At 33.9% G+C, this 24,128-nt stretch overlaps 1 pseudogene; it reads right to left on the minus strand.

Moving 5' to 3' along the window:
• Positions 1-3,951: 3,951 nt before the first annotated feature.
• Positions 3,952-23,391, minus strand: LOC114727571 (monocopper oxidase-like protein SKS1; annotated as a pseudogene).
• Positions 23,392-24,128: the final 737 nt, after the last annotated feature.

The raw sequence follows: 24,128 nt of genomic DNA on the forward strand, positions 1-24,128 counted from the left end.
TTTCATGAACTTGCAAGAGTGAGAATTAAGCTCGGAAGAGGGAAGAGGGAAGTGGAAGGAGGGAATGGCTATACACACACACACATATATGATTAACTTTAATATGCATATAGATATTCAAACTTTCGAACATGAAATTGGGGGGAAAAACTTTCTAACATGTTATAAATTTTATCAATTTTGATTATGTTATAGGACTTTATTATATTAATGTTTCATCACATTTATTAACAATTATTTATTTAGGTTTTTTTAAAGAAAAATCACAAAAAAATACATCTAAAATCTCAAAATCCAAATCAGGAATGACAACAAAAATATGTGGTTATTTGCTTTCTAAATATTATTAATTGTTATTAAAGTGTAGCAAACATGACTGATTTAAATTTTAAAAATCAAATATATTTTTTTGGGATTCTTCCTTTTTAAATAGCTAAAAAATTACAAACACTATTTTAATGGGTTAATATGCAAATTTGCTTGAAAATTTTTTACTTGGGAGTGTCGGGCATCTGAAAATTTTTTTGAATGTAAATTTGGAAAGTTTAAAATCTTAACAATTTTCTTCTTTACCATTGAAAAACTAATATTGAACGTAAAATAGTAATATTAATCATTAAATTTTTTTTAATTAGTATTTGCAACAAAAATATATTACGTCAAAACAATCATTTCTTATTAATTTAAAATATATTATGTTTCTATTTTTATTGTAAATTTTCATATGTAGAATTATTCTTACTTTTGTAATTTTCTAGACGTATATTTGTTCTTTTTAATTCTTTCTTATAAATATTTGCATTGTTATTGTTACTTTTTATTTTGTAAATGCTCATGTGTAGAGTTGTACCTTTTTATTTTTTGTTGGCAATTTTATACGCAAAGTTGTTACTGTTATATTCTTTGTTTAATTTTCATATGTTGTAGGGTTGTATTTTTTTTCTACCATTTGTTTTTTTTTTTTCACCAGGTCTACCATTTGTTGTAATTTTGCATATCAACCGCTGTTATTTTTATATTCTTTGCTGCAAATTACCATATACCGAAGAATTAGGAAGATAGTGAAGAGAAAAGACAATGAATGGAAGCCAACAGTAACCGGATAAACAGTTCTTAAGAAGGAATTCGCTACAAGAAAAGAAAATTCCACAATATTGGGGAGTTGCTAGCCATTACAATATTGGAAACAAAAAAAAAAAAAACAGAGAGCTAACTAGTCATTAACTAGAACTATGTAGAAATGTGTACAGATATGTATTAAAACACTCATTTGTTTGTAATATGTTCTTTCTATGTAATGTATCTAACCTTCTTTGTGAATTGAGGACAATAATAACACATTAATTTTGGAAGTTTATAACAAAAATATAGAAAATAACTATTCTACAAGTTGAAATTCACCCAAAAAAAAAAAACTAATAACAACTCAAGAGTAGACCAAAAACTATATATATATATATAAATATATAAAAGAGTTAATATAATCTTTGATCCCTTAAATTTGTCTTCATTTTGGTTTTAGTCCCTCAAGTTTCAAACTATAAGTTTTAGTCCCTGAAGGCAAAATAGTCCAAGTGTTTATTAGATTGTAGGGATTAGTGTTTTAATAAAAAAAAAAACTTGATGGATCAAAACCTATATATTGAAACTTGAGAAACCAAAACTAAAATGAGAATAAACTTAAAAAATAAAAAATCAAAGTTTGTATTAATCCTATATATATCAGAAAAAATGGTATACGACATGCTATTCATCTTGTCAGAATAAATAGAGAATTGACAAGGAAACATACCAGATCGGATCTCGGGTCTGGCCAGTCAGATCTTCTGAGCTCACGCTATAAGCTAAACTATAAAAGGCTAAACTTTGAGTGCACAGCAGAAATTGGTCTCATGGTACCAAATGGGATTTCCTGAATTCAGCGACGTTTCTGGGTTTATTGAATTAAAGGTGCAAAAAAATACATCTAAAATCTCAAAATCCCAAATCAGGAATGACAACAAAAATATGTGGTTATTTGCTTTCTAAATATTATTAATTGTTTTAAAGTGTAGCAAACATGACTGATTTAAAATTTTAAAAATCAAATATATTTTTTTGGGATTCTTCCTTTTTAAATAGCTAAAAAAATTACAAACACTATTTTAATGGGTTAATATGCAAATTTGCTTGAAAAATTTTACTTGGGAGTGTCGGGCATCTGAATTTTTTTGAATGTAAATTGGAAAGTTTAAAATCTTAACAATTTTCTTCTTTACCATTGAAAAACTAATATTGAACGTTAAAATAGTAATATTAATCATTAATATTTTTTATAATTAGTATTTGCAAAAAAATATATTAACGTCAAAACAAAATCATTTCTTATTAATTTAAAATATTATGTTTCTATTTTTATTGTAAATTTTCATATGTAGAATTATTCTTACTTTTGTAATTTTCTAGACGTATATTTGTTCTTTTTAATTCTTTCTTATAAATATTTGCATGTGTTATTGTTACTTTTTTATTTTGTAAATGCTCATGTGTAGAGTTGTACCTTTTTATTTTTTGTTGCAATTTTATACGCAAAGTTGTTACTGTTATATTCTTTGTTGTAAATTTTCATATGTTGTAGGGTTGTATTTTTTCTACCATTTGTTTTTTTTTTTTTCACCAGGTCTACCATTTGTTGTAATTTTGCATATCAACCGCTGTTATTTTTATATTCTTTGCTGCAAATTACCATATACCGAAGAATTAGGAAGATAGTGAAGAGAAAAGACAATGAATGGAAGCCAACAGTAACCGGATAAACAGTTCTTAAGAAGGAATTCGCTACAAGAAAAGAAAATTCCACAATATTGGGGAGTTGCTAGCCATTACAATATTGGAAACAAAAAAAAAAAACAGAGAGCTAACTAGTCATTAACTAGAACTATGTAGAAATGTGTACAGATATGTATTAAAACACTCATTTGTTTGTAATATGTTCTTTCTATGTAATGTATCTAACCTTCTTTGTGAATTGAGGACAATAATAACACATTAATTTTGGAAGTTTATAACAAAATATAGAAAAATAACTATTCTACAAGTTGAAATTCACCCAAAAAAAAAACTAATAACAACTCAAGAGTAGACCAAAAACTATATATATATATATATATAGAGTTAATATAATCTTTGATCCCTTAAATTTGTCTTCATTTTGGTTTTAGTCCCTCAAGTTTCAAACTATAAGTTTTAGTCCCTGAAGGGGCAAAATAGTCCAAGTGTTTATTAGATTGTAGGGATTAGTGTTTTAAATATAAAAAAAAACTTGATGGATCAAAACCTATATATTGAAACTTGAGAAACCAAAACTAAAATGAGAATAAACTTAAAAAATAAAAAATCAAAGTTTGTATTAATCCTATATATAATCAGAAAAATGGTATACGACATGCTATTCATCTTGTCAGAATAAATAGAGAATTGACAAGGAAACATACCAGATCGGATCTCGGGTCTGGCCAGTCAGATCTTCTGAGCTCACGCTATAAGCTAAACTATAAAAGGCTAAACTTTGAGTGCACAGCAGAGCACCTCTTTGCAAGAAAAAATGAGTGAGAGAGAGAGAGAGAGAGATAGTAAAGCTTAACTATTGGAGTGAGTTGGACTGATGGGTGGAAGCCTCTATTTATAGCTTTTGTTAGGGGTATTTTGGGAAGCCAAAATATCCACTGAGTCCATTAAGTTAAATTTGAGTTAGGATATATAAATATATCTTTATCTCATAATATCATGATATTTGAATTCAAATCTAGAATCAATCTCAATTAATTCTAAATATATATATACTCAATATATATTTAATCTATACAATAAAAATTAATTAATTTATATCGTAATCGATTGTATTTGATTCAGGATGTTTGATTGAGTCAAACAAATGATAATATCGCTTGAATATTTGACCGGCATATTCTTTTAATATCCAGTCAAATAGTCTGGCGTATCAAGGGCAGATCCAAGCTTAAAATCCAACACATTTGAACTCAAGCTACGAAGTTGGCAGACAGCAAGAGCAACAGATCCCCAAGTAGGGGTGGAAACAGGCCGCCAGGAGCCTATGGCCTGGCCTGTATTTGGCCTGACCTGGCCTGGCCTGGCCTAACCTGTTTCCCAAAAAAGACAGGCTCAGGCCTGTTTGAAAGCCTGTTTAGTTAAATAGGCCAGGCTTATGCTTTTTGAAAAGCCTGTTAAGCCTGTTAGGCCGGCCTAGGCCTGTTAAGAATTTATAATTTAATATATAAAAAAATTAATTAATGCTATTATTGTTAATGTGCTCTTTTAATTTATTTTTTAATTTTAATATATAGTTAATAGCTTAATCTTTTCTTAGATTTTGAAGTTTAGATGACAAGTGAAGATAAAAATATAATTTAAAATAATAATATTAATAAATAATGTGATTTTTAAATCTTAAAAATATAAAAAAATAGGAAAGAAAAATTTTGTTTCAAGAATGATAAATTAACTATTACGTATTATGTTAATTTAAGTATCATATCCTCTTTATTCATTATAAAATTAGTATTTTTTTCCTCTTTATTTATTTGTCTTAATTTTAATTTTTTGTGTGTACTTAAACGTAGTCTTATTCCAAATTTTAACATATAATTACAATTAGTTTTCAATAACATTCTTATAAATTATAATTAAGATTTAAAATAGTACTTATGATACTAAAATTTAAATAAAAGACAAGACTAAAAATTTAATTATTATATACATTTTTTTTAATCTTAGCTTTTTTAAAAATAATAATTATAATTTAAATTTTTTAAAAATACAGGTCTTTTAACAGGCTTTAGGCCAGGCCTTTACGCAGGCCAGGCTCAAGCTGAAAAATAAGCCTGTAACAGGTCACAGGCCAGGTTCAGGCCAATAGGCTTCAAAACAGGCCTGACCTATTAAGAACAAGGCCTGGCCTGGCTTGTTTCCACCCTTATCCCCAAGCGAGAAAGACGTTTCTAATTGGAAACTGGGAAAATAACAACCTGATTTTTTTATCATGTATTATTCGTTGGCAATAATTATTTTGAATTGGAAAAACGCATTCATTTTACTGTTTTAATTTGAATTATTTTTGGAGGCTTTTTCTATCCTTATTTATTTATGCTAATTTTTTGCTTTGTTGCTGAACATGTGAAATAGGGATAACGAGAAGCTAATCAAAATGAATAAGGCAACGTGGCATGCTAGGAACATAGCTATTTTGTTGCTCACTGATGGTCGCATGGTATGTATGTTCCTTTAATAAGATTGAATTAATGGACACAAAATGCTGAGTAAGTCACATATATTTGATTCAATAATCATATAGGATAAATTTGCCCTATTTGATCTTATTTGAGTTTTGATTCAGAAAATTTAAAACCAATAGTTTTTGTTCTTAAAATTTAACATTATTTTAATTTTGATTCTCATATAGCCCATTGCATAACAAACAGACCAGATAGACCAGAGCCCAACCCGAAGTCTGGTCTGATTTTTGGTCAGGTTAGGTTTGGCAGTCCGTGGTCTGGTTCAGTCCTATGGTGACCCAAGGTCAGGTTGGACTGGTCCAGACAATCTAGGTTTCTAATTTTTTTAGAATTTTTTATGGGAAGCAATATTTTAACATGATAAATACAATATAAGATAATAAAAAATACCTATAATAATATAAAACTCATCCTAAAATATTAAGACTTCACCATAAATACATAAAAATTTCTTTTTAGAAAAAATTAATTTTCTTAGTCCTTTAAGATTTATCCTATAAATTATACCTCTTTAATTTATTCTGTACATTTTCTTACTCAATCTAATTATCAGGGTAAAAAGCAATCTTCTTATAAAATCTACTAATATCTTTTCTATTTGCAGGAAATATAAACTAAAGGGAGAAATTGGAGGAGGATGTAGACCCCACATGATACCTTGAGGGGTGGGGTCTTTATTTTGTCCCATATATCAAAGAAAGACGTAGATTAATGGATATGGGCATTTTAGGTCTGGTTCTCGATATAGACAGACACACGCACATATATTTTTTAAAAAAAACAAAATGATATTAAGAAAAGAATAATTTTACATTATACAATATGTTAAAATGTAAACAGAATTGTTTAAAATCTTAAAAAAGAAGATGCAACTTTAAAAAACATGTGAGAGAAAAAAAATTTTATTGTAAGTAAATATTTCATTTTTTTAATTTCTATAGGAAAAACCGAAGCAAAATAGCTATTCAACAACTACTTTAATTTACTAGAGATATCGGCATATTTTATTAGCTCGATGAAAATGCTTTTGTTAAGCATCCTCTTGTATTATATAAATATATATATATATATATATAAAATAATACTATATTAACAAGGAAGACTGAGACTTAAAGTCATATATTTTGTTTACTAATTATATTGGATAATTTCACTTTATTCAACCGTATTTGAGTTTCGGTTTTAAAATTTAAAATCAGTGATTTTAGGGAGAATTGTAACCAACTCTTTAAGAAGAAATATAATTAGTAAAAAATCCCAATACCAATCTAAACAGCTTATAATAACAAGTTTCAGAATAGAAAATAACAATATTTAACTTGTTATTGGGATTTATTGGTAGTTATTTTTCTTTCTTGAGACCTCATTCTAATTTTCCCATGATTTTAGTTCCTAAAATTTAATCTCATTTTGATTTTGGCTCTTAAAATGTGAAACAAATAGTTTTTATCTCTAAAATTTAACTTTATTTTAATTTTGATCCTTGTTCCAGGGACCAAAAAGACTATTCTAGGGATTGAAAAATCTTTAGGAAAACAAAAATAAAGTCAGATTTTAAAAATCAAAATTATTGGCTTCAAATTTCAACAACCAAAATCACTAGTATCAAACTTCAATAACCAAAACTATAATAGGATCAGATTTTAACGACTAAATATAGTGTTAACCCAAAATTAAACAAACTAATAAGACACATGGCACAATTTTGAAAAAAATTGAAAATTATTATTATTATTATTATTATTATTATTATTATTATTATTATTATTATTATTATTATTGCTTTGCTAAAGCATAGGTATCCTCCTATTAGAGACAATCTTATTCGAGGCACTGTCGGGCACTAAATATAAGCATATCTCCCAATAGGAATTCAAACCTTGATTCACCACGTTGTGAGGGACTAATCTCTTTCGTTAGACCTAACCGCGTTGGTAATTGAACCTTATTGATTCAAAGAGAGACTAGATCCGTAAACTTGTTCTCTACGCTGCTAGCCCATATACATACACATACCGGCCACTGAGGCCCAATTAACTAACATAACAGACTCCACCATTTTTGTTTTGGATATGCTGGAGAAAACACAGACTCTGAAAACGATGGACTTGGGAATGTGGAAAACGATGGAGTCTAACACGTTCGACACTAAGGCTCCATAAAGGCCGACACGAAAAAACCTCTGAAAATTAAAAACAAAGAACACTACTCTACCAAATTTAATAAAAGTATTTTCATTATCATTGACTTTCCATCAAATTAGTGTGTAGGAAATGAGCATTTTCAATTTCCCTCATAAAATTGAATGGAGTCAACCATCTATAAATTATATCTATATAGGATGCCAATGAAAAATGAGTTATGTTCTTAAATGGGCAACAAAATCGTAAAGAAAAGCATCAATGAGATGATGTCTAAGTATTCTTCAAAAGGAATTGTTGATGAGATAGAATATGAATTTTGCTTCCTGCACGTAAAACAAAGAAGCAAAATTAAAAGACAAAACAAGAAAAAGAAAATGATATGTGAGACTCAATACAAACTTTCACAAGCATGAGGGAAGGCATGTACTTTTGCAGATAACAGAGGGGACCACAATATAGAATATTAGCTGGTGCAACCATCTCTGTATCACTATTTTCTTCAGGATTTACAACCCTCAGATATGTTTCTTGTCTTGAGTACCACTTGTCCAGGTTTTATGCTCTCAGGTTCCATGACCCAACATTGTCAAGAGAAACAAGATTGCTATCCATCCACTAGAATAAATCTACAAAGCCAATAAAAATATGAAATGTAAGATCTTCAACCTCATGAACTAATGTTAAAGCAAGGTTCTTCTTCACTTTCCTATTGAATTTAGCAGTGTCAAAAAAGATAACCTTTGCTAAGAAATTCAACTTATACAGCGAATTAAAAACACAAAAAGAAAGTTTCAGGTTCCGCTCAGTTAAAGAAGAATCAGCCCAAATTTCTTCTTACTTGCATCGAAGTTAAGAAATTTAATGCCAAATGTTAGCTGATGATAATTGCTTGACCCAAAAAAAAAAAAACAAAGAAAAGGTTTAATGGCATTCTAGTAGTAAAGGCACACCTGAATTGAGTTACAAGAAATTGCATCCAATTTATTATATTGATTTCTAAAATCTTCTGACCAATTACCACAAGCCATCCTGCATTCAAAAAAACATTCTTCAAATGATATGACAACAGAATATAATATTACACTAAACACATAAGGGTAGGCCTCTATAAAATACCACCATTTAAAGGATTCCTACCTAACTATAAAAGCTGAATAGCCATCCAAATGAAAACTCTGCATTGCGGTGTCGATGTCATTGTTTTGTAGCACGATTTCAATAAACCCCTTATAAGTAGCACTAATAACATATCTGTCTATCAATGGAGGCCTATTCAAAGGCTTACTGGGAAAATCAAGCTTATAAATTCCTGTCAAGCTATGCTGGTCAGCTAGTCGAAATGGTACTTCTGGCTTAACAAATGAAATCCCATTAATGGCTGCTCGAACTTCTCCATTGATTGTCAATAGTGGTAGAACCTTTACCACATAAGTGTCTATTATATTGATGGTGCCATAATGATAGGATCCTTGAGGATTAGGACGAGCTCCGCTAGCAGAAGTATTTTGCCTGATCAACAATACAAATAATTTAATGAAAATACTCAAGTGAAGAATGAAATCATGAAAGAAAAATGTAGTAAAGAACCAATTGGCTTTCTTGTTAAATATTTGCATCTATGCAACAAAACTAAACCAAGCTATTAAGTCTGTTTAAATGTCACTCTAGTGAGCACAGATTTTATCAACTTCTAACGTACCTTACACTACATGCTTGATTCATTGATTCCTCTTTGTAGCAGACATCATTTGGCGGGTTTGGTAGAGGACCAGCAACAGGTCCCTTGGAATTAGAATAATGTAGAATCGCTACCCCAGTGACCCTCTGCCACAATGATCCATTCACAAACCTGGCACTTGCTACAATATAGTAGTCAGAACTCGCATGTTGGTCCATAGAAACCAGAAAAGAGTAAGACTGCCCAACATGAATATCAAATTGGGTATAATTTGCTTGAACTATATAATAACCCTCTGTTTCTACCAGTAGTAGATTATGATTCTGTATTCTAAAGTTCAAACTAGTTGATATCCCCACATTGTGCACACGAATTCTGTATGTCTTGCCTGCCAAATTTGTTTGTGCTTTTGATCAGGTTTCAAAGCGTCAAGCCCAAATCTTATTAACATAATAGAATGCTAGAAATAAACCTTATTAATGAGCACTAATTCTTTACAAAAAGGAACCAGGGTTATATTCATTATGCTAATTTTAGTACCAAATACAACACTGCACTTCAAATCACAGTTAATGATTAAATATCTTGTCATGTCTCACATCATTTAATATCTCACATCATGTCAGTTCTGGTTGTTACAAAGAGGGAAAAAAAACTTTAGGGAAAATGAGAAAAAACATTTTAAATTCCCAATTAGCAAATGAATAAGCGGGAATACATTGGAGTCCATTGCCAAAAAAATACAAGATGAGAAACATATTAGTAAAACAATGTATTTAGGAAAGCAACTAGGGCCATAAAAAATGACCACGCTACGGTAGACATGAAAAGGCTACACAAAAGCAATGGACAATAGCATGGACAAACAAACTATCTTCCCAAGTACCATGGAGAGAGAGGACAATACCTGGATCAATGTTAATAGTTTCATATTGGATGCCATCAGGTACCAACTGTTAGAAACAATCTCACCCAAGAGGGGGGTGAATTGGGTGAGTTACAAAAATTTAAGAATTAAATGCGTGCAAGAATTGAATGAAACAGAGAGTCAGAGTAAGGAGAAATTTAACCGCAGAGAAGAGACACAAGATTTATACTGGTTCGGTCTCAACCACGTGACCTACTTCCAGTTCCCAGAACACCTCTGAGTATTTCACTATCTTCCAAGATCGACAGGGCTCTTGGTGCCTCGGTACAGTAATTGAATCGCTCAATCACTCCCCCTTACTCCCGTAAGGATACAACCCCTCTCAAGAGTCCACACTCTTGAGTGTCTCTCAAGTTTTTAATGAAAGTAGTGAATGGCTCTCTTACAGAGTGAATTCAATGATAAACACTGATGCTCAGTAGTAAAGTGAAAAACAGAGTATTGAATGCGTAACTAAATAATAGCAGATGGTAGCTCCGGTATTCAATTCTCTTCATTAATGCCTCTTCGCGCCTTTTATAGTTGATATCGTTAAATAGCCGTTAGACGGAAGGCTTCTAGCCGTTGTGACTTCGTTTGCGTGTTTCACTGGTTTTAACAGCTCCGCCATTAATGCGTCTGAGTTTCTGACACTGTAGGTCGCAGTCTACGTAATCCCATTGAAGAGCCGTTGCACTCGTTTTCATTAATCTGCATATTTCAAACTTAGAACAAGTGAGAATTTTGTGGTGAGTGCTTTAACCTTGAATACAGAAGGAAGGCTAATTTATCATTCAAGATTTGTGACGAGATCATTTATCAGTAACAAGAACAGAGTGTCATTCCGGTTTGGTTTGATCGAAAAGATGATCGATTACTTGATGATAGATCAAGTTATCGATAAACGGAATGAAGACTTTTCGAAATAGATCACTAAAGTTATCGATCAAGTGTTGGATCATCGGCTCCAAGAATTTTCATAGAAAGAGGAAATCATTGCATGATCGAACAAGTGATCGATCATATAATTGACCGAACAGATTATCGATAATTTAGATGTTATTAAAATGAAGCTTCAGTCATTGATGATCGAACATCTTATCGATAAATATATGATAGATAATATTATCGATAAAACATGGTTATGTAAATAATCAAAGGAAGACACATGCTATTTGAAATGATCGAACAGCTGATCGATCATTAACTATTCGAACAAGTGATCGATAATAGTGAAGAAAGAAGTTTGATCCTGTAAGGTAAGGAAAATGATTATCGATCACGTTTTGTGAAAACATGAAGTTCGGGGAATTGAATGATCGATCATTTTATCGAAAATCCAGTGATCGATAACTTGATCGAAAATTAGTTCATCATAACTTAATGCTAATATGTCAATTCTCAGACTCTTTATCGAACACGTTATGTGAAAAACTTATTTAAGCAAACAAGTTAAAATTATCGATAATGTTATCGATAATTTAGCTGTAGCAAAACTGAGTAAAAGTTAAAAAGAACATTGATTATCGATCATGTAATCGAAAATTTTGTGATCAATAAAATTATCGATCTATCAGTGAATTTGATCTCCTGCATTCAGAGAGTTAGAGCATAAAGTTCGAGTACGTAATCGATAAACAAATGATCGAAAATATGATCGATAAATTTGTAACTGAACTAATGTGCAGAACAAGTAGAGAGTGTTACCTTTTATCGAAGTCGTTATTGATGACTGATTTATCGATAACTTGATCGATAAATGCACTCGGTTTCTTATCAGTAACTCGATTGCTTACCTGATATTATCGATCAGCTTATCGATAATTTCCATACTCTTATGTGATTTTTACACTAGCGATTATCGATCCCTTTATCGATAAACTATTCATCGAATAGTTCTTCGATCAAAAAGACTACTATAGACCTGATTTACACTTGATCATTTATCTGAAATCTTAGCGATAACTGATTGTTCGATTAGTTGATCGATCAAAATACTTAACCCTGATATTCTGACTTGTTATCATCAAAACTATAATCCTAACATTCTCCCCCTTTTTGATGATGACAAAACACAGGTTAAGAGTCATTTATCAGAGAGAACATCAAACAGTTTCATATTCTTAAAAAGCATAAAAAGGCAGATAAATATCAAGAACATATTATCGATAAAAGCACTATCCAGATACACAAAAGAAAATCACAAAAGAGATAATATAACGTCATGACATGGAACCAAAAAGCCATAAAAAGCAACTCATAAAGCCATATAATCTACGAAGTATCATCAGTTTTCTTCTCCCCCTTTTTGTCAGCATCAGAAGGGGTAGGAGCCGAGGGAATGGTCAGGGAAATAGGGAGAGGAGGAAGGGGAAGAAGTGGAGAAATAGATGGAAAATGAAAGGAGGGAACAGGGTGAGGTACAGTGATAAGAGCAAGAGTAGTAGGGACTGAAGTAGAAGTAGATGGAACAGAAGGAGGAGTGGTGGAAATAGGAGAAGTAGGTAAAGGAGAGGAAGAAGGTGCAGGCTCAGGGTGTGGTGGAGAGGGAGGATGGAAAAGGAGATCCTCATAGCTGAAGCTGGTGCTAGGTGGAGTGAAGTGGTGGCAGAGAGAGGTAACTAAGCCTTTAAGCTCTTGGAGTTCCTTGTCCACTGAATTAAACCTCTCAGTGACTTCCTTTTCCAAAACTACCATGGCTTGTTGGTGAAGATCCAGAATCTTAGAGATGCCATCAAACTTCCGGTCAGAAACTTCCCCATAGTCTCTGGCAGTAGTGTAGACTCTGGTCTCAAATGCACGAAGCTCAGCCTGAAACATTTCCCTGAGGGACCTCTCCATAAAAGATGGACCAGGGGTATGAGATGGAGCAGCAGTGGATTCGGCTTCATCCTGGGTCCGAGAGGCACTAGCAACTGGTTGCTTTCCCTTATCCTTCTGAGATACTTTCTGTGATGGTGTAAAGGGAACAGAGATCCTCATTTTGTGGAGCTGAGTGAGGCCAAAACTAGGAACCTTGGTCTTGAGTTCCCCAGGCTCAAATGGAGCAATGTTATGTGCCTGAAGGAAATAAGTGGCCAACTGAGGATAGGGGATTGGGGTTGATCTGGACTTATTAAGAACAAAGTCCTTCATCTCAGAGTAAATAAGATCCCCAATATTAATCTTTTCCCCACTAATAATCCGGGCTAGTAGAAGATAATCATCCTGAGTGAGATGTGAGAAGCTACCGGATTTGTTTACCATGCATCTAGAATAGATGTAATGGATGATCCTATAGAAGTCACACATCTGCTTAGGTGGGAAATTCAGCTCACCGGGATAATCACTGTTCTGCATTAAGATTCTGTAAGCCTTTACCTCATTCATGTCACCACCTCGCACAAAATCTTGAGTTCCTAGCAACTCATTTATTTTGGCACTGGTTATTTCAAAAGCTCTGCCTCTCAGTGTAACTTTCAGACAATTTTCTATGAGATTGTCTTTATCATCATATTTTTCTACTGATTCCATATTACAGTAGAATCTTTTAACCACTTCGGGACAGTATTCACCACCAATAATTAACCAATTTGAATAATGCTGCAGTGGGTCACTTAAATCAAGCTCAATCTGTTTATTTTTCCTCAGACCCTCTAAATCAACAGATACCACAGGACAGAATTTTCTATTGGCAAAATCGGCCTTATACTTTGTTATATTAACCTCAATATCGAGATTGCCAGATAATAACTCAGAAAATTCAGTGGGTATACCTTCAGAAGGAATTTCCCGAGCGACTCCTTCACTTGCCCTCTGTTTCTTCTTTCTCGGTTGCTTGGGGACAGAGATATTCAAGGCTGATTCCACAGCTTTCTGAACTGAGACTCCATCATCCGACTCGGTCTCCGATTCCTCAGTTACAATCGGTAGCTTTGATTTGGACCGGGGAGACTTTCTGAGAGAGGCCGGTTGTTCTTCGGTCCGACTTTCCCGGATTTTCAGAGTAGTTCTCTTCTTCGTTGATTCCTCTCTCACCTTCGGTCTGTATCGCTTTCGAGTACCCGAAGCGGTGGTGTCACTCGATTGAGGCTGTTTCTCCGGTGCTTCTCCCTTTTCCACATTCGGTTGCTTCACCCGAGCCATTTCGGAGGTGCTGAGCGAGTTTTTGACAGATTAAACGGTGAGTTTGAAGTGGGTGAAGGTTGGGAATGTGGTAGAGAACGATTCGATCGGTGTAACGGTGGAAGAATTTAAGATAGGAGTGATTTTCGACCGTTGCGAAGAACAGGGGACGGGAAATGTTCGAGCTAGGGTTCGGAAAACTGACGGATGAAATTCAGTACAGTACCGTTATAGTTCTTGAAATTATCGATTAAGTTATCGATCAACACTTGATCGATCACGTGTTCGATAATTATGAAGAAGACACTTGAACAAAGATCAGTTTTATCGATTAAGTTATCGATCAAGCATTTATCGAACATATTATCGATAAAGTAAGTAAAAAGAAATGCGTACCTGATGTAATTTATCGAATATTTGTTCGATAATTAAGCTTATCGGTCAGCTTATCGATCAATGCTTACCAAATTTGACAGACGAGTCTCGGAACCTTGAGGCTCTTGATCGATGTTCTGATCGATATTTATTTTATCGATCACGTTATCGATAATTGTAGTGTTGGAGCAATTCCCTTTCTTTACAAAGTGAATTTATCGATCAGTTGTTCGATAAATTATCTCCCACTTGCCTTCATGATTATCGATCAATTGATCGATAATCTCATACTCTGTTTACCTCTGTTTTTCTTCATCGAAACAGAGCTTCCTGCAAAACAAATTTCTACATACTCCGATGCTTAAGTTAGTTATCTTATCATCAAAACAATAAATTTAAACATTTAATCTTAAGAGATAGTATGAAATTTCTTACAATTCATTGGGATTTACCATTCCCAATTCTCCTCTGAAATAGCTGAACTTCTGTTGGTCTAGTGGTTTTGTGAAGATGTCGGCTATCTGATATTCAGTGGGGATGAATTCAACTTTTACATCTTTCTTTTGAACATGATCACGAATAAAGTGATGTCGAACATCAATGTGTTTGGTTCGAGCATGATGAACTGGATTCTTGGACAGACTTATCGTGCTCGTATTATCACATAAGATTGGAATCTCACGTATATTGATTCCTAGATCTTGTATTTGTTGTTTTAGCCATAAGATCTGAGCACAACAGCAGGCAGTGGCTACATATTCTGATTCAGTAGAGGAGATTGCCACGGTGTTTTGCTTTTTGCTTGACCATGAGACAAGACATCCTCCGAAGAATTGGCATTGTCCACTGGTGCTTTTCCTGTCTGTTTTATATCCACCGTGATCGGCGTCAGAATATCCCATTAAATATTCGGTTCCTCCTTTTGGATACCAGATTCCTAAATTTTGAGTTCCTACAAGATATCTGAGTATCCGTTTCACGGCTTCTTCATGCGACTCCTTTGGAGCTGACTGATATCTCGCACACATTCCAACACTGAACTGAATATCTGGTCTACTTGCAGTAAGGTATAGTAAGGAACCGATCATCCCTCTATATCTTGTTAGATTTATGTCTTTCCCGTCTTCGTCTATATCAAGCGAACAGGTTGAGCTCATTGGAGTCTTTACACTTTTAGCATTCTCCATTCCGAATTTCTTCAGCAATTCCTTTACATATTTCGTCTGGGAGATAAATATACCGTTCTTCTTTTGTTTGATTTGTAATCCCAGAAAGAAATTTAATTCTCCCATCATGGACATCTCGAATTCTCCCTGCATAAGCTTAGCAAATTCTTGACAGAGATCTTCGTTAGTAGCACCGAAAATAATATCATCTACATATATTTGAACAATCAAAAGATCTTTTCTATTTCTTTTAATGAAAAGTGTGGCATCCACTTTACCTCTTTCAAAACCTTTTTCTATAAGAAAGTGGCTAAGTCGTTCATACCAGGCTCTGGGCGCTTGTTTCAAACCATACAAAGCCTTTTTAAGTTTGTAAACATGATTTGGAAAATTTGGATTTTCAAAACCGGGAGGTTGTTCGATAAACACCTCTTCTGATATATAACCGTTCAGAAATGCACTTTTAACATCCATTTGAAATAGTTTGAAATCTTTGATGCAAGCAAAAGCCAAAAGAACTCGTATGGCTTCCAGTCTAGCTACAGGAGCATACGTTTCTTCATAATCAATTCCCTCTTCTTGATTATAGCCTTTTGCTACTAATCGGGCTTTGTTTCTGACGATCTGAGCTGATTCATCGAGCTTGTTTTTGAATACCCATTTGGTGCCAATGACCGGATGATCTTCTGGTCTGGGTACCAATTCCCAAACTTGATTTCTCTCAAATTGATTAAGTTCTTCCTGCATCGCAACTATCCAGAATTCATCTGATAGTGCTTCGTCAATATTAGAGGGCTCAATGTGAGATATGAAAGCAGAGAAAAGAACTTCATTGACAATTTGTCTCCGGGTTTTGACCCCTTCATTGACTTTACCGATGACTTGATCCAGAGGATGATCTCGGTTGTGTCTCCATGCCTTTGGCTGCTCTAGATTTTCTTGTAAAGAGGGATCGTTTAAAACATCCCTGTTTTCTGAAACGGTTTTCCTAGGTTCTCTTTGTTGTTGTTGTGGATATAGCATCTGCTTCCAAAGATCCTTAGATGTGACAGATTGGGTTTTCTTCCTTTGTACAATTCATATGGAGTCTTCCCGAGCAATGTTCTGATGTAGGCTCTATTTGAGATATAGCAAGCTGTGCTCATTGCTTCTGCCCAGAAAACTTGTGAGACCTTTTTCTCATTTAGCATTGCTCTAGCCATCTCCGTGAGTACTCTATTTTTTCGTTCAACTACTCCGTTTTGTTGAGGAGTCCTTGGTGCAGAAAAGTTGTGGTCAATTCCATGTTCCTCACAATATTCTGCAAATTCGTTGTTTTCAAATTCTCCTCCGTGATCTGACCTGATAGACACAATAGATATACCTTTCTCATTTTGGACCTTTTTGGCAAAAACAATGAAAGCATTAAAAGTTTCATCTTTAGAGGAAAGAAACAAAGTCCAGGTAAACCTTGAATAGTCATCAACTATTACAAGAGTATAAAGATTTCCCCCGAAACTTTTTACTCTAGATGGACCGACCAAGTCCATGTGAATCATTTGGAGAGGTCTTTCAGTTGAAACTATCTTCTTTGATTTAAATGAAGATTTTGTTTGTTTACCTTTTTGACAAGCATCACAAACATCATCGCGTTCATACTGGATTTTTGGTAAACCAACAACTAGATCCCTTTTTATTAATTTTGAAAGTTGATTCATGTTGACATGTGCAAGACGCTTGTGCCAAATCCAACTTTCCTCCTTTTTACTAATAAAACAATTTTCAGAAGCTTTAGAATCAAATTGAAGTGTATAACAGTTACCGTCCCTCGGAGCTCTCAGCTTCGTATTCAATTCTTCTTTCTTCAAGGGTAGGTCATCTTTGCTTATGATTAAACACTCTTCAGAATCAAAGATTACCCAGTTGTTTTTGTCCGCACTCTGACTGACGCTGAGGAGATTATGACACAGACCTTCCACGTAGTACACGTCCTCGACCTTCATGCCTATATTACTTCCGATTTCTCCGATTCCAGCAATTTTTCCCGATTGGTTTCCTCCGAAGCTTACTTTTCCTCCATCTTTTGGTTTGAGTGATGTAAACTTCTCAGTGTCACCTGTCATGTGTCTGGAACATCCGCTGTCTATATACCATTTATTTGTTCTGGATGCCTTGAGACATACCTGCAAAAATTACAATCATGTTTTAGGTACCCATACCTTCTTGGGTCCTTTCTGGTTAGTATGAGTTATTTTTGGTGCATAAGTACCTTTGGGCACCCATTTTAATGTTCCGTAATCTCCTTTCTTCTTATAGTAACAAGAAGAAGTTGAATGGCCTTTACGGTTGCAATGAGAACAAAGTGCAAAAGGATTTGAGGAATGCACAGAATTTCTAAAATATGTAAGATATGATCTACCACTACTCTTTTTCTTTTCTTTCGATTTATCTTGGGTTGGATCGTATCCTATACCAGTCTTGTCCATAGAGCATCGTTGAGCTCCTAGAATCACCTTAAGCATTTCGCTTCCTTTAGTGAATTTTTCTAAAGTTCTGGTTAGATCTTCAATCTTTCTTTCATTCTTTTCACAACTTTCACAAGTCAAGGTCGAGTCAGTATTGACTTTAACCTTTGATTGTTGATCTTCTAAAAACTTTATCCTTCTCTTAGAATTAACTAACTCTTTTGCAATTCTTACTAATTCTAAGTGTAAAGCATTGTATTCAGACTGCAATTCATCATAAGATGGTTCAGAAATTATTACCTCGTCTGTTTCTGAGTCCTCGTTTTCTTGGGCCACTAGACAGATATTAGCTGTCTCTTCATCGTCACTTTCTTCTTCTTCATCGGAGGAGCTGTCTCCCCAGATTGATGTGACGAAGGCTTTCTTCTTTCTGAATCTTTCTTTCTTCTTTTCTTTATCCTTTGCTCTGGAGAGTTGGGGACATTCCGCCTTGATATGTCCTGGCTTTTTACACTCGAAGCAAATGATTGGATCCTTTGATTCGTTCGGATACGAGGAAATTTTGCGTTTCGGCTGAAACTTCTTTCCGGTTCTGTTTTTGTAGAATTTCTTGAACCTTTTGACTATAAGGCCCATTTCATCATCATCAAGATCATCTTCATTTTCATCCTCGCTCACTTGAGTTTTAAGAGCGATGCCTTTCCGATTTTTCTCGTTCATCTCCTTTTTGTATTTTTGCTTGCTCTCATACTCAGCAAGACTCCCGAATAGTGCTGCAACCGAACCAATGGATTCTCCTTTGGTTTCTTCAATAGCTGTTACTTTCGGTTCCCATTCTTTTGTGAGACCGCTCAGAATTTTCCTCACTTGATCTTCTTGACTATATTTCTTCCCAAGTGCAGTGAGGTGATTTATGAGATGTGAGAATCTGACTTCCATATCTCGGATACTCTCTCCTTCCTTCATTCTGAATAATTCGAATTCGGTAGTGAGAGTGTTGATTCGACTCTGTTTTACACCGGTGGTTCCTTCATGAGCTATCTCCAGAGCCTCCCACATTTCCTTCGCGGTTTCCAGGCTTGAGACTCTGAAGTATTCCCTTTGACTAAGCGCACACGTGAGTATGTTGATCGCTTTGTCATTTAGGGTCACCAGCTTCTTATCTTCCTCGTTGAATTCCGTGGAACTCTTGGGTACTTGCTGGCCATCTACTGTGTTCATCGGGACATAGTTGCCGTGTTCTATTACGTCCCACAACCCATACTCTGTGGCCTTAATGAAGATTTTCATCCTCATTTTCCAGAACGTATAATTTTCTCCACTGAAGCCTGGCGGTTTAGATGTTGAACATCCTTCCGGTAACACGCTATCTCCAAATCCTGCCATTTGATCTATCTTCGGACTGTTAAATCCTTAGTGAAGAGACCTGCTCTGATACCAAATGTTAGAAACAATCTCACCCAAGAGGGGGGTGAATTGGGTGAGTTACAAAAATTTAAGAATTAAATGCGTGCAAGTATTGAATGAAACAGAGAGTCAGAGTAAGGAGAAATTTAACCGCAGAGAAGAGACACAAGATTTATACTGGTTCGGTCTCAACCACGTGACCTACTTCCAGTCCCCAGAACACCTCTGAGTATTTCACTATCTTCCAAGATCGACAGGGCTCTTGGTGCCTCGGTACAGTAATTGAATCGCTCAATCACTCCCCCTTACTCCCGTAAGGATACAACCCCTCTCAAGAGTCCACACTCTTGAGTGTCTCTCAAGTTTTTAATGAAAGTAGTGAATGGCTCTCTTACAGAGTGAATTCAATGATAAACACTGATGCTCAGTAGTAAAGTGAAAAACAGAGTATTGAATGCGTAACTAAATAATAGCAGATGGTAGCTCCGGTATTCAATTCTCTTCATTAATGCCTCTTCGCGCCTTTTATAGTTGATATCGTTAAATAGCCGTTAGACGGAAGGCTTCTAGCCGTTGTGACTTCGTTTGCGTGTTTCACTGGTTTTAACAGCTCCGCCATTAATGCGTCTGAGTTTCTGACACTGTAGGTCGCAGTCTACGTAATCCCATTGAAGAGCCGTTGCACTCGTTTTCATTAATCTGCATATTTCAAACTTAGAACAAGTGAGAATTTTGTGGTGAGTGCTTTAACCTTGAATACAGAAGGAAGGCTAATTTATCATTCAAGATTTGTGACGAGATCATTTATCAGTAACAAGAACAGAGTGTCATTCCGGTTTGGTTTGATCGAAAAGATGATCGATTACTTGATGATAGATCAAGTTATCGATAAACGGAATGAAGACTTTTCGAAATAGATCACTAAAGTTATCGATCAAGTGTTGGATCATCGGCTCCAAGAATTTTCATAGAAAGAGGAAATCATTGCATGATCGAACAAGTGATCGATCATATAATTGACCGAACAGATTATCGATAATTTAGATGTTATTAAAATGAAGCTTCAGTCATTGATGATCGAACATCTTATCGATAAATATATGATAGATAATATTATCGATAAAACATGGTTATGTAAATAATCAAAGGAAGACACATGCTATTTGAAATGATCGAACAGCTGATCGATCATTAACTATTCGAACAAGTGATCGATAATAGTGAAGAAAGAAGTTTGATCCTGTAAGGTAAGGAAAATGATTATCGATCACGTTTTGTGAAAACATGAAGTTCGGGGAATTGAATGATCGATCATTTTATCGAAAATCCAGTGATCGATAACTTGATCGAAAATTAGTTCATCATAACTTAATGCTAATATGTCAATTCTCAGACTCTTTATCGAACACGTTATGTGAAAAACTTATTTAAGCAAACAAGTTAAAATTATCGATAATGTTATCGATAATTTAGCTGTAGCAAAACTGAGTAAAAGTTAAAAAGAACATTGATTATCGATCATGTAATCGAAAATTTTGTGATCAATAAAATTATCGATCTATCAGTGAATTTGATCTCCTGCATTCAGAGAGTTAGAGCATAAAGTTCGAGTACGTAATCGATAAACAAATGATCGAAAATATGATCGATAAATTTGTAACTGAACTAATGTGCAGAACAAGTAGAGAGTGTTACCTTTTATCGAAGTCGTTATTGATGACTGATTTATCGATAACTTGATCGATAAATGCACTCGGTTTCTTATCAGTAACTCGATTGCTTACCTGATATTATGGATCAGCTTATCGATAATTTCCATACTCTTATGTGATTTTTACACTAGCGATTATCGATCCCTTTATCGATAAACTATTCATCGAATAGTTCTTCGATCAAAAAGACTACTATAGACCTGATTTACACTTGATCATTTATCTGAAATCTTAGCGATAACTGATTGTTCGATTAGTTGATCGATCAAAATACTTAACCCTGATATTCTGACTTGTTATCATCAAAACTATAATCCTAACACCAACGTGGTGTTGAATCAGTAAGGTCCTTTGCTATTGGTAAGAACTCCATCTGGTATGCCAAGGTCTTGTCCATGATCAAGTATTTCTCTCCGGGCCTAAATTTAAGAGAAGATGTATTTTGGTAAATAATCAATCAGTATCTAAGAGTACATACACTACATTAAAATTTTAAATTAAAAAAATCATTGAAACAGTTACTAACCATGTGATTTTGTGTATACCAGTCACCAATAATAAGAGCAATATCCCCATCAGGCTATGAGAAAGGAATTGGGATAAGCTCCCTATTGTTGATGACAAAGGGACCAAAACCACCTAAGGCTCTTTGGAAATTAAGAGAAGGGAAGTAAAAGAAGCCCCCAATCTGATCCTTAACTTGAAATCGATATGTCCAATTCAATTTGGGAGGAATAGGACAATTTGTGCCAAGAACACCATCATGCTTCGCATTTCTTTGCATTTGAACCCCAAGCCTAGTACAGACATATGCCATAATGTTTAATTTTAAACATGTTAACCAAGGACTACAAAATACTAACCAGAATATATTAAACATCCGTAAAGATCATACTAACAGGGTGCTTCCAATTGTATTTAAATATTATGTATTTTGTTGTTATGGGGATAGTATTATCACGTGTATCTGCATTAACATCAGTGCTTCTTAAACTAGAGAGAGCATAAGTATAAGAATTGTAATTTTTGGTACCAACCAAGTAATACGCAGATCTTCATCCAATTCATTTAGCACATTACAACTACATTGTTACCAGTAGTAACATTTATAAGAGGACCTGGAAACTTGTCATTGATAGCTATAACTTGCAATAAAATTGTATTCAACAGTGGAGTCAGACAAAGTTCAAAGGGCACTGTACAGTTTGGGAAATCAAAGGGAAGAAAAAAGGAATCTTTGCATTGTAGAACTGATATAATTAGAGAAAACCTACAAAAAGATATAGAAAAACGTAGTGGAATAACAAATATAAAATATCAATGACATATCCAGCGATGCATGCACTGAATGTATATTTCTAAAGTTTTCAAAACAATTTTTTTTCCTTATGAAAGACACAATTGAGTTGAAATTTAACATTTTTTATTATCAAAATTTAACATTTTAAAGAAAGACTGAGCGTACTGTTTCAATCTTGAAAAATAATATTTCCTCTCTTTTCCTTCTTAAAAAATGAAGGTCTCTCAACCCCCCTTATGAGTTTCAATCTTGCAAAGATCACGTAAAAGTATTAATAAGTTTGTTAGTATACTCTGTTTCAATGATGTTCAAAAGGCACCAACTTGATACTCATAAACCATTATCTTGTTGAGCCAGGTCGATATTATGAGCTAAACCAAAAAGTCAAGCAAAGAAAACGGAAAAACACGAAAGAATGTAATGAAATGATTCTACGGTGAAACAAACCAGTAGCCGTAGACATGTTTTCCACTTCAAGAACGGCGAAATTCAAACTATCCACCACTATACCATTCAAATACATACATTCTTTAACACGTAACAAACGACAAAATTTGAAAAGAAAGTCAAATGCAACAAAGAGGTGCTAGAATCGTATAATCAATTTCCCGCGCAAAGAACGCACGCATATTCAGAAGAATCATTAGCGAAATGCAAATTACTATCATCATTAGCAATGGTGAAGATGACGAAACAAGTTCAAAGAAAACGAAAGAACAAACCTGTTGAAGAACACCAAGGGGAGAGGCGGTGATGTAAGAGACTCGAAGCTTAGTAAAGACCATTGGGTCGCTAGCGAAACATATGAATGAGAGCACAGAAAAATGAAATAACAGTGAGAGTGAGAAGAGGGAGAAAGCCATTTTCATGAACTTGCAAGAGTGAGAATTAACGCGGAAGAGGAAAGAGGAAGGAGGGAATGGCAAATATATATATATTCAGACTTTCGAACATTATGTTACAAGATTTTATTATGTTTCATCACATTTATTACAAATTATTTATTGAGGTTCTTTGAAAGAAAAATTCCAAAAAAACACATCTAAAATTTCAAAATCCTAAATCAGGAATGATTACAAAATATGTTGGTTTTTGCTTTCTAAATGTTATCAATTGTTATGAAAGAACAGTAAACATGATTGATTTTAAATTTTAAAAATCAAAAGTATTTTTTTTAGAATTCTTCCCTTTTGAATAGCTAAAAAAATTAAAAACACATATTTTAATGGATTAATATATAAATTTGTCTTGAAAGTTTTTACTTAGGAGCGTTGTGCACTTGAAAGTTTTTTGAATGTAAATTTGAGTGGAAAGTTTAAAATCTTAACAATTTTCTCATTTACCATTGAAAAACTAATGTAATGCATTATTAATTTAAAATATACTATGTTTCTCTTTTTTATTGTAAATTTTTACATGTAGAATTGTACTTACTTTTGTAATTTCTCATACGTATGCTTGTTCTTTTTTTGTTCTTTCTTATAAATGTTCATATGTATTATTGTTACTTCTTTATTTTGTAAATGCTCGTGTGTAGAGCTGTACCTTTTTTATTTTTTGTTGTAATTTTATACGCAGAGTTGTTACTGTTCTATTTTTT

Source organism: Neltuma alba, unplaced genomic scaffold (genome assembly GCF_004799145.2).
Source record: "Neltuma alba isolate B1F8T4 unplaced genomic scaffold, ASM479914v2 tig00012490_pilon, whole genome shotgun sequence".
Classification (NCBI taxonomy): Eukaryota; Viridiplantae; Streptophyta; class Magnoliopsida; order Fabales; family Fabaceae; genus Neltuma; species Neltuma alba.